General features: G+C 37.0%; 1 long non-coding RNA gene across 1 annotated transcript in view; it reads left to right on the forward strand.

The window, feature by feature from the left end:
- Window positions 1-12586, forward strand: part of LOC308067802 — a 66117-nt gene extending 53531 nt beyond the window's left edge. Inside the window, exon 2 of the long non-coding RNA XR_013929729.1 lies at window positions 11989-12586. This is a non-coding gene — a long non-coding RNA (uncharacterized lncRNA). The remainder of the gene's footprint in view (window positions 1-11988) is intronic.
- Window positions 12587-15485: the final 2899 nt, after the last annotated feature.

The raw sequence follows: 15485 nt of genomic DNA on the forward strand, positions 1-15485 counted from the left end.
TTCCTTGATTTGCAATAACAAGTCATATCAGATTGTTATTTTTTTTGAAAGGTTTTTGTTTTTTGTCCTCATAGAAATTCTGAGGGTTTTTTTGACAAATGCAAATTTCATAATATTACCAGATACCTCCCCTTTGGGAAAAAATCTTATTGATATTATAGTCACAGACAACTATGAGTCAAGTGGAGAATCTATCAGAATTTCATTGTTCTTCATTCAACTATATATCTCTTCACAGTTTTAGGAAACTGTCATTACTCATGTTTAGAAGACGGAAGAATTTTTTAGATTTTGTTTTAGTTGATTTTTTTCCCATAACAGGAACAGAAATCTTTAAACAGAATGTTATTTAATGCTGTATTATTCAACTAACAAAAATCATATGAGACTCAGAGTTGTCTGAAATATTATTCTGTTTGAACTCTTTCCCCTTTTTCCATAATATCATTTCACTATACCCTACCTGCATTTGTGTCAGCATGATTGCCTTTCTGCACTCCGATTTTGATATCAAATATTGCAAATTCTCAAACGTCAATAATTTATTATTTTTATAATAGAGGCCTCTGGCACTATTACATTAAAAAAAATAAAGGGATAAACATCATACAGTGACATAACAGGGTAGGGCAATTTTTGGCATTCAACATTTGTTTAAGAAATTAATTTATGAGGATTGATACATTTTGAAAATATATATTTTCACTAAATTGTAATTCTGGAACATATCGGGACTTTATTGAGGTGAAGGTTTTATTGATGCAAAATACGCTACCATGGGACCAACAAATCAAGGTCTGTCATAGATAGATATTATTTTGCAGTGCATCCAGATACAATACTTGCCCAGTTAATTAGTTGCCACTCTCCCCCAAACCTCAAAATTTAATCTGCAATAACTGGAAAAAAGAAGATTGAAGTTTAAGAATGGTATGCATGACTTTTTCAGATTTCATTTAGTGTATCACAGAAGAAAATCCAGTCTAAAGAAAACTAGGTGTTTCGAGACAGAGTGTAAAAATGATTTATACACAAACCCTTTCAAAACCAAAGAAGAATAAAACCAACAAAACCAAGGACAAATAATTACTAGACTTCTTTAGGAAATTTTCCAAACAGTGCCTGGAGATTATTAGTAATTGTATGACTAATCTTGCCTCATGTTTAGAATGTCACTCTTTGGTGTCTGAACAATTCTATAGTGTTAAGAAAACTGGAATTAAGTGAAGACATACACCGGTGGAGTTACCAGATGCGGTCACTAAGGAAAACAAGGTAACTCACCTGTTTAGATAAAAATCTCCCTTGCTATCGCTCAGCACTTTGTGGCTACAGGGATTGTGGCATACTGTACCCCTGAAATTTCTCCATATACCACATTTTAATGAAAAATGAATAGGAATGGTACAGTGTTGCCACTAAAAAAATCATCTTCATTATTCAGGATTTACAAAGCTCCAACAGGATTGAAAATTGGTTTGTCTAGTCAGTATTTTCAGTCTTTCTTCATCATTTAATCTGTGCAAGATGACAGACACTCTATCCATACACTTGGCTTTTGATGTCATTACTATTTTCTTCTATTTAAAATTTGCAAGAGGTACTGCAGTGTAACTTGCAGGCTGCTGAGCTGTCAGATACATGGGTTCTTTTACCTCAGTATCCCTTCTCAAAACTTTAATACCCTAATCTTTCTTACATTTCACCTGTAGTTGTAGATAAGTTATTTGATAAACAATAAATTGTATCTGTAACATAGGAGATCACATTTAAAAGTATATGGTAGCTAGGCATTTCTTTCTGGTTTTAAGATTCTAAAAGTCATACTACTTTTATATCTATTTGGCCAATTGCACATTATCTTATGTATGCGCTCACCATCCTTATATAAGAGACATAAAACTTTCTGAATACAGATAGTGTTGGTGTTTCTTTCCATAGTGAGAGTAGGATTTTGTATAGAAATTCAGGAAAGCTAAAAGAGCAGAAGTTTTAAGTCAGAAGCTTATGTGAAACCTGACTTTTATTTATTTACTTGAACATATGTAATTTTTGTGAATATAATACACCTGCACCTTGAAGGCAGATGCACTGGTATTTTCAGATTTCCCTCAAATCCTAATAAACACATCTATGTACTATTTTTGTCTATGTCAACATTATGCAGTATAAAAAGATACATTAATCCTGTTACATGGTAAATTAATCAATAGGCTATGGATATTTCCATTCCTTAATAAAACAGCAAATAATTCTGGTTTGCTCTCCATAAACTGGAAGTTGTCAGAGTAGCAGGGATACAGGAAGCAATGAGGGTGAGGTTACAGAGATGTGGACACTTTATTTAGGTGAGCTATGTTTGGGTTTATTTTCAGTTTCCTGTATTTCACTTAGAGGGCTCCGGGCTGTCTATCTTGTCAGCTTTAAAAATAAGGCCTTGTTTCAAAGGTGAGTGGTTGCTTTTGACAAGTGGATGCCTGTTACCAAACTTGCACTTTCTGCTTCAGAAAGATATTTCACTGCCTCCTACTTATGTAAGTAGATTGCTCTGACCAGATTAATTAGACGAGAAAAAAATTCTAAAAATATTTTTTCTTCTGATCAATTTTCCATCAAAACCTTAACATATACTCTATTCCTTGAAATGACTTGTTGTTTGGTGGATAGCAGAATGTAAAATAATTGACCATAGGTACTCTGGTGATTTAGTCCATTGTGCAAATATTTAGAAAGAAAAGTGTCTATTGGTTCGTGACTGTTACAAAAAGAGGCCAATAAATCTAATACACCTCCTCAAATTTGATGAGATAATTTTTTCAGCATATTCAACCAACTGTGAACAGTAGAAAATGTAGATGGAATCCCCTCATTACCTACTGCCTTTAAAGAGTTGTTTTCTTTGAGCATGTTTAACGCATCCTATATTTTGAATTAGATTTAGGAAAAAGACTTACTGAGATGAAAAACACAAAATTCACATTTTTCTACTTGTGTAGTCTCAGGAAAAAAGCTCTTTCTTTTTGAGATTGTTAAAATTAAGCCTTCAAGATAATACTGTGCTAGATAAAACAGATTATCGTGTCCTCTGAAGCATTATTGTTTAAAAATAGAACCCTACACATAAACATTCCTTTATAAGTCATGATTAAAATGGGCCAGTATCTGAATTTATTCTATACAAGCAGATCTCCTAACTTTAAATACATATTTTGGCACTTAGGAAAATAATTCCATGGAGTCAATTTAAACCCAGTCTTCCAAGTTTGCTGCAAACACCTGACTAGACAAATTACACCCCTATTGAAACAGACACTTGTCTTTTTGACAGATAAATAATAATAAAAGTTTATTTGGAAGAGTCGTACTGCTGAATTAGTTTCTTGTGCATTTATGACATGAATATTAGAAACTCTGATGGTACAAGATCTGTATATCTGAATTGAAGCCCAAGTTTGATTCCCAACTACAATTAAAAAACCCAAACAAACAACACAATAAAACAAAACTAGAAGAAGCAAGTATGAGTTTACTTCAACAAACTGTGACACTACAACAAGGACACTACAATAACAAGATGATAAGTAAGAAATGTGCTGAATATGAAATTATCTGTCTATGCATTCTGCTAATTAGGTCTTCTAATTAGTAATTGTAGTACAAGAACTAAGGCACTTCAGCTTGGAAATAGATGATTGAGAGGAGGTATAATAAAGGACTCTGAAATAAAAAAATATGATGGAGAAAGGTTTACACAGAGTATTTACTTATTGCTGCTTAAAATGGAAGAGCTAGTTGTGATCAAGCATAGTGCCAGGCAGAAGATATTAAGTAAATTACAGAAACTAGTTTTGCAAAGTGTATACTTATATTGTGGAACTAATTTGTAAAGCTGTGGTGGTTAAAAGAGTAAATAGTAATAGTAGAGGGATTAAGCAAATTAATTAACTAGGGCAGGGCAGGCACAGACATAGTCTTATTTCTGGAACCTGGAAGGACAGAGAGGTGAAAAAATCTTTCTGTATTTTTCCTATTTCATGTGTTCTACTTGCAGTTATTTGCTACTGGCTTCCTTGAGAAGCAAGACATGGGAATGTTTGGACCCATAATTATAGATGTTGGACTACCTGGGAAGTAAGAAACTAGAAGTGTCTGTCCAAACTTAAGCAGCTTTCGTACAGAGATTACACGTCGAGTTTTCTTCAACTTGTAAGGAAAATGATGGAAGTGAAAGTCATACACACGTGTAAAGCCATTGATGATATAGGAAAAATACATTTTTCACCTGCTACTGTAAAAGATGGCACAATGAGTAAATCAGACCTTAGTTTTGATCCCCTATGACAGCTATTAGATAACAGTTAATCCTAAAAGAAATGGAAATGTTAAATCAGGCTTTCAGAAATATACCAAAACATTCTTGAAACCCCTGGTAGGCATTTGTCTATTTTAGGACAGGGATTGTTATTTTCTTATGCAAACCCACACTGGGCATTACCAGAATAGACTGGCATAAAATAACAATTATTATTGAGAACATTTCAGTAATAAAATGATGTAGTAGAAAATAAACCTTTAAAACAACTTTCTGGAAGGAATAATCTGGATCACATAAAAAAAAAGCCTGTATGAAAGAAACATACAAAAAAATAAAGTAATTGAAGGTTTTTTAAGGAAACAAAGCTTATTCTGAAAAACCAATTATCTGCATGAAAAAAGTATATGAATTACAGAATTTATCTAATATGGTCTCTAGTCAGATTAAGGATTTAGGTTTAGCATAATAAACATTTTCTTATGGTGACAACAGCCAAGCACTGAGATAGGACTGCACAGGAACGTTGTGGAATTTCAGCAACAGATGCACTTGAAAATCACACATGACAAATGTTTGAAATGGTGTATTTAGACTTGATCCTAGTTTGAAAGAATGGGATGGACTGTATGATCTTTCCTGTCCCCTTTCAACTGTATTATTAAAAATTTGTATTATTCTATGATTTACTGAGAGTATCTGACATTTACTCAGCTTCATTATTACACAGAGCCATATCCCCAAAAAGGACTTTGCTAAAGGTTAGATAACAGAACCAAGATCTCTCAATCCCAAGCGGAGAGCCTCAAAATCCTGATTAATAATTGCCAAGCCCTGCAGATGTGTAAACACCACATAGCACTCTTGAGGATCACACAGGAGAGTTTCAGAAGAACCATGAAGTTCCTCACCCACGTGTGCTGCAAAGTTATGCAGCTGTTCAGATATCAGCAGTACAGGCATGTAAGTAACTGCAGTGTGGTAGAGAAACACATGAGTGAGCTGTGAGTTAAAGCTGGTCTAAGTCACCATTGGCAAAGTAGCTGCAGAATAAGGGATTTTGTGCAGGCAGTTTACCTTGCTTCTCAGACAGTGCACAGCTATGTCAGGAAGATAAATGCTGTGGCGACGTTGTCAGGCTCGACATGACTGAATATCGTTTTGCCTTCTCATAAGACAAACCTAAATCTAAAACCTGAGTTGTTCTTCATCTCTCTCAAAAGACTCACACAACCAAATGTGCTCTGAAAATATCTATTCTACAGTCTCTGATCTGGGCTTATAATACACTGCAGGAATCTGACTTCATGTGCAGGTGGACAAAGTGCCTCTTGCCTATTTATACACCCTTCAGATGTCCGCAAAAGCTAACTAAGAAAAGCAAGAAAACTCAGTAAGCCTACATAGGCATTTTCCTGCTTAAAAGTGTGGAGATTGCAAAATATTACCCTTTTACTCCAAATAGCCCCTTAGGTTGCAGAAGACCTGGGTAGAATACTGTTTGGCTATGAAAGGCTTCAAGCCTGCATCTCTATTTTCCTAGGTAATGCTGCAACTTCCAGGTCACATATTACTCTTAAGCAGTACTTTCAAGCCTCCCTTTTGAAGCACTTCCACTCATCAGCAGAGCGGGGTAGTGAAAAAAAACCCTCCTATCTTTATGGAGTGGTTGGGGGAATTCTGTGTTCCTCTGTGTGTTTCAAGGACAGGGTGCATTGATCAGTGAAGAACTAGGGACAGAAATAGATTTAAAATACCATTTCTCTGCAGAAGTGCCTGGCCCAGTGCTACAAGTGTTGCCCAATACAATGAGCTGATGCTTATTTTTATTCTGAAGCACTAAGTCAGAAGCTTTTACAATAAAACAGGCTTAAGATATAATATTTCTTCTCAGATTGTTTTTATGTTCTATGTCTGAATCTTGGGAAGTTATTGCTGAACATACTTGCTATATTTCCCTCTCTGAGACTCCTGTCTATATAAACAAACTAGGAAGTCAATGTGCTTGGCCCAGAGGTCTGGAGTCTGCTCTGGAGGCCAAGCATCTAGGACCTTAGGCAATATGTGCTCAACACTGTCAGTGTCACTGAGTTTTACAGATACAGCTCACAGTCCACAGATGGTAGGCTTGTTTTAAATGCTTTTCTTTCCATGTAAAATACCGCTTCTCTGTTTCCCACATTTCAGTGGGACTTCTCAGCTCCCTAAAGATAAGCATTAACCAAGACTATCAGCTGACTGGAGATAACTGGCTCTCAAAATGGACCTCATTCTACCCTTCCACTACGTTTCTGAGAGTTAGCTAGTGAGATTGTTCTTCTCTGGGGAAAAATTTAGAGGAAGTAAAACCAAGACAAAGCTATGCTTATTTCACATGCATACTGTTAAATCTTCACAAGCTTTCCTTTCTAATTTTCAGCAAAACACCTGTCCTTCCTTGAGAAGTTACTTAGTGTTGCACTGCTTGCTATTCCAATATTTCTACCTGATTATTTCTATGGGGTAACTTCTGACATGGGAAGAAACTATCTGGATTTAACTTGGCAGCAGCAAAAACATCCTTAGAGTCAGATCAGGCAGGTTAGAATAGTCTTTCAATGGAAGCAAAAGAATCTCTGTATCTTCAGTCACTTAAAATGATACAGGCAAAACATTCCATCGCTGCATTGACAGTTTGTGCAACAATTTTACTTAATTTGTCTATTATTCCTGTTGGCCAATGGTTTTCTCAGAAACTTTTCTGTAATAGATTTCAGCATGTCTGTTTTTCAGATTAAAAATAGAAAGCCTTGAATGTCTCAATTATATTTCTAATGATAAAAGCATGTACTCAGTATGCACAAGCACTTTTAGTGAAATTAATTGGGGAAATCTGTCGGATTCTCACTTTCCTTTTTTTTTTTTTTTATTTGTTTTATTTTTTTTGTTCCGATGCCTTTAAGAGAAAGATTTCATCTATGCATCTGTGGACACAAAGTATTTGCACAAAAGGTTGTAGTATACCAATAGATGACAGTTGGTAAAGGTTTGGGTGGGATTTTTTACAACATTATTCCGTTCAGAAGATTGAGTCTGTCTATCCTTTCAGTGGTAGGGAATGTAAGCCCCTTTGCAGGTGTTATGAGATCCACACTGATAGAGTCAAGTGGTAGGAGAAGATAGGCATAGGTCATGGGCTGGGAAGCAAAGTCCTATGCATTTCACGTCCATTAAGAAGCTTCCTCATATCAAATTCATAGTGCCTATTTTTTTATGTCCACTACAATTTGTTGTGCTATGTTCATGTGATCAATGAAAATACAAACCATCCCCTCAAAGGTTATAGGACTGTAGGATAAGTGAGGCTGGAAGGGACCTTTGGAGGTCCTCTCGTCCTTGCCCCAAGGCAGGACCAACTACAAAGCCAGATCAGGTGGCTCAGGGCCTAAAGTTGCCCTGATTGTAATGTGACAAAAAGGTGAGAAAGGCAAACTAACAAAAGGTCTCAAAACTTATCTTTCCACTTGCCATCTGTGTCTTTTCTAGGGCACAATATTATTCATCTGTTTCTTTCAAGTGAAATTTTAAAAGGCTTTCCTAGCTGCACAAACTCCACACAGTCTTACTGGGATCCCTTTGAAAGTCATCATTTTCATCACTTCTGAGGTTTTGGATCTTCACCTTGCCATAAATCCGCTCCTCATCACTGCAGCCTCCTCTCCTATAGGTTACTGCTTTTTTTCTTTTTTTCCCTCTTGTCTAACCAGACCATAATCTTCTCCCCACTCAGCTTCTCTCCACCCTGTCCCAACTTATTGTATTATTGAGGCTGCCCCCAACATACATGCATGCTTTCTTCCAAGAAGAGAAACTATTCTAGAGATTCTCACCTGATCCAGGGCCAAACAGCAAGACAAAGTACCTCACCTACACCTTTTCAAACATTGATAACAAGAGTGCAGCTTATGATACACTGAAAACAAGCAAATGTAATGCAACCACCACAGTGTTCTTAAGGAATATTTTCAAAGTGACTTAGGGATACCAGATACAGATGAATTGTACCCAAACAGACAGGTTAAGCTAGTTTTTGAAAGCGAAGGTGAAAGCCTAGATTTGTTCTCTTTTAAATGTCGATAGAAGTTCTAAGTCCCAACCTTTCCCAGCTCATGCTTTGGCAGCTACTTCTGACAACTAGCATCTGGTTTCTCACATGTAAATTGCCTGTTAGTTAGGGTGTGTAATTGACTCTGGTTAGTCTAATTTAAGTAAATATTCTCAACTATATTGATTACTTAGAACTTAGCTATAAAATAATCACATTCTCAATGAACACTATGTGAATTACTAAGATTTTTCAGGCCCAAATGAGATTTTTTTAATGTTTTAATAAATATGTTGTACTTTTTTCGTAAATGAAAGCAAGGAATACTAGCCATCTTTCTGTTATATGATCCAGTCTATTTAACCAAAATTAAATTTGGCAGAGGGCCGAATTCTTGCAATTTTTCACTTATAAAATTTGTGACAGTTTCTGTTTAATAAGACCTTGACATGAGGAACACCAGCCAGATGAATTAATAATTCTATCTAAACCAGAATTCATTTTAAATATTCTAAGCATTTCTTGACTTAAATAAATTCTTTATGTTTTTCTTTCCTAACAAATTAACACTTCATACTCTGAGATGGATACAGAAAGCCCTCTGAAATTAGGCATATGGACCTTATAAGGTAACTCAATCAGATAAGAATTTATTCATTTTAGTTTTCTGTCATTTGGGCTTTTGAATATTTTTTATTGACTGAAACTTTTTATGGATCTTTATATTACATAGATGAGGGATTACATTCTTTAAATGTAAACATTTAGCCAGCCATATGATGGAAAGGTATTAGATTTACTTTTTCTCTCTAGAAAAGATCACAGCTGATCCCCCCCACCATTTAATTGCCATAGTTTTCAAATAGTGAATTTCTTCACATTTACCTAAGAGCATAAATTCCTAAGGATTTAGATTTTTGGGGGTGTCGTGGTTTAACCCCGGCCGGCAACCAAGCACCATGCAGCCACTAAGAGGGATGGGGAGGAGAATCAGACGGGAATGTAAAAGTCAAGGGTTGAGATAAGAACAATTTAAGAATTTAAACAGAATAAGGAGGTAAGAACAACAATAATAACAATAATAATAATAACAAAATGGAAAGGTGGGGAAAAAAGGGTAAGAACAAAAGCTGTGCATGCAGGCAGAGCAAAGCAAGGAATTCATTCAGCACTTCCCACGGGCAGGCAGGTGTTTGGCATCCCCAGGAGAGCAGGGCTCCATCACGCGTAATGGTTACTCAGGAAGACAAATGCCATAATGCCAAATGTCCCCACCTTCCTTCTTCTACCCCCAGTTTATATACTCAGCAGGATGTCATATGGTATGGAATACCTCTTTGGCTTGTTTGGGTCACTTGTCCCAGCTGTGTCCCCTCCCAATTTCCAGTGCCCCCCCCCAGCCCTCTGGCTGGCAGGGCCTTAGGAACTGAAAAGTCCTTGAATTAGTATAAACATCACCCAGCAACAACTAAAACCATCAGTGTGCTATCAACATTGTTCTCACATCAGAGCCAAAACACAGCACTGCACCAGCTACTAAGAAGAAAATTAACTCTATCCCAGCTGAAACCAGGACAGGGGGTCACTGATGAACACGTGCTGTCATGAACTAGGTAATAAGCCTTACAACAACTTTTGATGATTCCAGTCTGGTATTTTCCCTGCATAAGTTTATTTATTTACATTGTCATGTTAATTTTGATTTTAAGTCATGGCATATATATAAGTTTTACTTTCATTTTTTTTCCTCTACCTGGTACATAATCTGACAATAGATTCTATTTTCAAGGTTTCACAATTGCTCCTCCAATATTCCATACAACTGACTTTATCTATTTCTTTTGGTAGCTGGAGTATATATATAATGTACTGTGTTGCGCATAAATATACATATATATATACACACAATATAAATATATAGTGTCATGGATATCTTCTGTGCATCTCCTATGGTGCCCTGAAACCATGTATGATAGTGCAAGACATAAAATTGAAAGTGTTAATTATTGTTCGATGAAAATAATGACACAGTGATATTGATGTGTGGGTCATCAAAGAAAACACTTTTTATGGTGCAAATATGTTATTTGATACTACCTTTATTTTAATAGCAAAATGCTTGGTTGCTGGATTAATTTCTCAAGGTGCATGGAAAATCATCTCCCCAAATAGGTATACTTAAAATGAACTCCCCAAATAGGTATACTTAAATGTAAATTCTGTAGTTGATTGATGCTATGATATTATTTTTTAAAGCATTACAATTCATTAGAAGTGATTACTAACTGGTTTTCATTTGCATATATGAACGTGCATTCACCTGTTCCAGAGATAACAGAGGGTCTGGCTGATCTGGGGATGTACCTGTAGGGAACATCTGTAGTGCCAGGTCCCAGTACTGAACTCCTACACAGGCAGTGTGCTTAAGTTCAGATCCTCCATGAAGCAAGTGTAACAGTTATATCTGGAACGTGTTTGGTGTATCTGGTGTATCAGGTACCTTTTCACCTCAGCAAATCAAGCCTTTTTTTCACGCAAAGGGGATGAGTGCCTTGTGCACCTACTGCCATATAACAGGGGCACCCTTCACCCACAACCTCCATTCTGAGTGTGTGCAGCATTTGTGCTGCCTGTTGCTGCTGTCACTGTTAGTGATTCACATGAGATCTGTGACCAGGAGGCCTACTACAAGCCATTTTCAACTTTTGATAGCTAAACAAAATGTATTGTTGCCTGATCTGCCCCAAAGGAAGAGCACACACTTTTTGGTGAGCAAGGTTGCTTGCTCCTGCTCTCTTCTCACCCTCATAACAAAATGGGTTACACACTCATAGGGTGGGTTGGACTCAAGTATATAGGGCACCACACTTTCTTTGAGGAATCACATCCCCAAGAAATGTGGCAAGAAATAGCCATCATCTTATGAAACCTGGTTATGCCAAATGGTGCCAGTAGAAAGAGAGCATAAGCAGAAGGACAAAATTTGTCATGAGGTTATGAAGGAGAAAAGCAAGATATTAAGTAAAACAGTGAGACTCAGTTCTTAGTTTCTCCTATTGCCAACATGAGTGTCCCAAGAACCAGTGGAGTTTCTAACCACATACCTTTTCTAGTCTTTTCTTCTTTTATCGTATCATATCTCTGAAGCATTGCCAGAGGAAGATTGTCTGGCATTGGGAAGTCTTCAGAAGTTTGGGAAAGCGTATGAAGGCTCTGAGTTGAGCTGTAGTGGTTTGTGCACTTCTGAAGTCTGTAAGTCAGACTACAGAAGGATGTACAGGCAAGGGAGCACTGGCACTGGCCTGGTCTCTCTAGCAGTCTCCTGTAAGTTGCAAGTGGATTTAGGGACTCTGGTTGTTCCAGGAAAAGGGGAATAATCACTGAGGTTATGCTAGCTGTTTTTGCAGTGCAACTACCCTATGCCATGCTCTTGGCTGGTCAGGCCCAAGGGTAGACTTACATCATGTACAGCAGGTGTATAATGGTGACTACAGACTGTCATTTTGACACATCCAGAACTGCCCTGAATGTCTTTTGTACATGACATTTGCTTAGAACTACCATCTCAAATGGCTTTGTTTCTGGTTGGCAGTGTAAGAGCAGGAGCTTGAGGTGCTAAGCTGCAGTGGGAGATGCTGGCAATGTGATCCCTGACACCTGACCATGGCTGACCTCCTAAGAGCCCCTAAAGTGCCTGCCCTGTGCCTGCCCACCAGTCCTTGTCTTGTTCCTCTCTGCTGGTGGTAAGTTGAAGCTGTCATTTTCCTTGCTGGACTTCCAGTTCTTGATTCACTCTGCCAGTCCCATTCCTGTCTATGGATTGAGGGGTGTACCAGACTGTGCTTGAACACAGCTGCAGTGCAACCTTGGGGTGTAGGAGTGGGAGTCTGTGTGATGTCCAGAGCCTGTGACTTCAGACAGGCATGGGAGGAAGGAGAATCAGAGAAGTCCCTCGGTAAACCACATCCATAATCAATTTGCTATTGACACAAAGCCACAGAAAGCAGCAGTCCTGCCAGAAAAATGACTTGCAAGATTTCAGTTTGTTTTCCAGGTGGAGCAAACTAAGGACATTTTCTTGTCAAATACATACAGTGCATACAGTTTCTGTATCCACTGCTGGAGGGCTGTGCTTTGCTGGACAGCTGAGGTTTGAGTGCTAGAATAGTCTTGTTTGCTGAACAGCAAAATAGTCTAGCTAGGCTACAGAGACTGTCTGTATTCCTCCTTCCTTTTCCAGTTTCAAAATTGAAAACTGCTAAGCTTAATGGAAACACTATCTATCCCCTTATCTTTGGAGAGATATGCCATCTGCTCTTTAACCATCTGTTCCATTTATTTTTCAGTTTTTCCATTTTCACTACTTAGTATAAAGGAGTCAAGCACATATTTCTGAGACTTGCCTTCAAATTCTGTCTCCACAGGAATTACTTTCATATGTGATTCACTTGCATTTGTGTAGTTCTGCTGTGAAGGAGCAGTCTGTCTATAAGATTGTGCTGTTCCTTTCTCAGTTGTTGCTGATTTACCTCTGTGGTCTGATTTGATTTTCATTCCTGCAGTCCTGAAGGCTACTGGTGGGTAACTTACGCAGATCATTATGGAACACACTTCTTTCCTGTGGGTAGCCAGGAACAATGAATGGCAATGAAAGACTGTGCTCTTTACCAGAGGATTAAACAACCATGATACGAAGTGAATTTATATTTTTTCGATTAGATTCTAAATAGTTGATAATGGAGCAATTTTGTCCTTGATGTGGGAGAGCTCCTAGAAGAGTAGAGTCTTTGAGAATTTAATTCTCTCTGGGGTGGTTGAACACACCCTGAACCTTACAAGCTTCCAGGCTTAATGGGCTTTCCTTCCAGCTTGCCAGATCTAATTAAAGGCAGACTCTGTTCCAGTACGTTATTCTATTAGCTTTCATAAAATCACTTGCATTTGCATAAGCTTGTCAAAACTCATATTCAGTCCTGCCCAGTTTCCTGAATGAAGCGGGAGATATCCTTTCTTTTTCTTATGGCCATCATGGTCTTCTGAATTAATGGTTTGAGTCTTTGCTTCTGCAACTGTGCCCCTGACAGGTAGTGCATTTCTCATTAATAAGATATTTCACTTGTTCTGGTGTCACACTGCTGTTGCACAGTAAGTCTGTTTCCTAGTCAAAGAAAAAGTAATTCAAATGGTCTGGGAGGCTGTCTCTATAAAAGTGGTTGGCACTACATGATGGCACAGATGTATCCTAGAGAAAGAAACTTCACAAAATATTCAATATTAGATATTTTTACATTCACAGAAAAAACTCATTGAATTTACATTGTTGTCTTACTTCATTTACAACTTAATAGGCATTAGTATCTTTAGTTGTGATTATGACATATAAGCTCTAAAAATAATATGGAAAATGGGGTGATAGGAAGCCAAAAAAACTCCTACAAAATCTTTGTAAAGATATTGGCCTTGCTTTGAAAAATTGGGTAATAGCAATCTAAGGCAATTGACTCTCCTTTTCTTGTTATATATATTTGTTTTATTTGCTTCTACAATGGAAACATTAAATAGAAAGAAGAAGAGCAGGATCCATCGTGACTCTAGTTCTCTCCATCCAGAAAATTTGCAAACTACTTTACAAATCATACACTGTCACTCTATTGATAACATAGCTTCTTTATAGTGAAATAGGATGCTTATCCATGTAAAGCAACTCTGTAAATATGTTTGTGGCAGATACTGTAGCGTATTGCATCAAATGCAAATTCCAGTGTGATTTTTTTGGTAGATAAAGTGTAATTATCCACTTTAAGTTTTAGCTAGGGCCATTCAGCCATATGCTTAGTTTGTTCCTACTACTTTGTAATATCTGAGTGCTTCACTGGACATTAATGGCTTTAACTTCATAATACCATAGAGATATGGTAGTACAATTAACTTTATTATGCAAAAGCAGAACCAAGACACTGAGGAACATAGCTTCCAAATTAACTTCAATTGAGAAAAGAAAATATTTGGTCAGCTTAATCTGGCCTTGGATCACACCCAAGCTTATATATGAAACCTGGAAAGACTCTATTGTTGGCAAACAGTCTCTTAAGCAAAAAATTATTCTATTATGAAGGGGTAATGGGATCTTTAATCAGTGCAAGTGATATGAGCTGTAGTTTGAAATGTCAAGAACACTGAAATGTCAGTATTTGTACTAAGCAGTCACCAAGAAAAAAAATAACAGTAGTTCTCTCCTGAAGGAAAACCAATTACACTGGACAGCCTTTCATACTAATTTCTAATTGAATAGTAAAATATTTGAGTTGTGATTACAACAGAATTACTATCCCTGAAACCTTCACTTGTGTATCTATTAAAAGCACTTTCTTGCTGCAGGCATTTCCGTAAAATAGTATCAGCAAAGAACTCCTCCAGTGAATGCATCCATGCATCTGTTAGTACTGTTGGTTTCACTCAGGAAAACTGTCTCCTCACACCAAGGATTCAGACAGCATCTCTGATAGAAGGACTGCAGGCCTGATGTAACATCAGTGCACAAAATGCTGTACACAGAAATTGCTAGAAATATAAATGTTAAATTGGCGATGTATTATAAAAATACTGGTAGATCTCTAGCTGATATGATTTAGCTCTTAGAGAACTCACTATGGACTTCTATATTAAGGTGACATCAAGAAAATGCTAACATTTCAGTAATTTTTAAAGTTCTTTTTATCCTCTTTGGTATTTGTAACTGTAGTGAGCTTCAGTGTATCCAGCTCCAGCTTCTGTCAGGATTAAAAAGCTCCCCAAAGCTCATTACAATTACGTGTATCAGTAAAGACTACAGTAACATCCATGCTAAAAAAGAAGTTATAAATTCCCTAATGAGAGAGGTTAAACTGAAACCTTCAGCTCAAGGTCTTATTATTACTTACAGATAAACTCATCTGAGTATATCTGAATATATATTGTTGGAATGCTCAGTAATTAGAAACTTTTTAATAATTTTTACTCTTAAGAAGGGGGAAGAAAGACAGAGAAACTTTGATGTTCATCCACATGGGATTTCATAACTCTAATGGATCGATTCGGACCACTGTAATG

Source organism: Falco punctatus, assembly GCF_963210335.1.
Source record: "Falco punctatus genome assembly, chromosome: 1".
NCBI lineage: Eukaryota > Metazoa > Chordata > Aves > Falconiformes > Falconidae > Falco > Falco punctatus.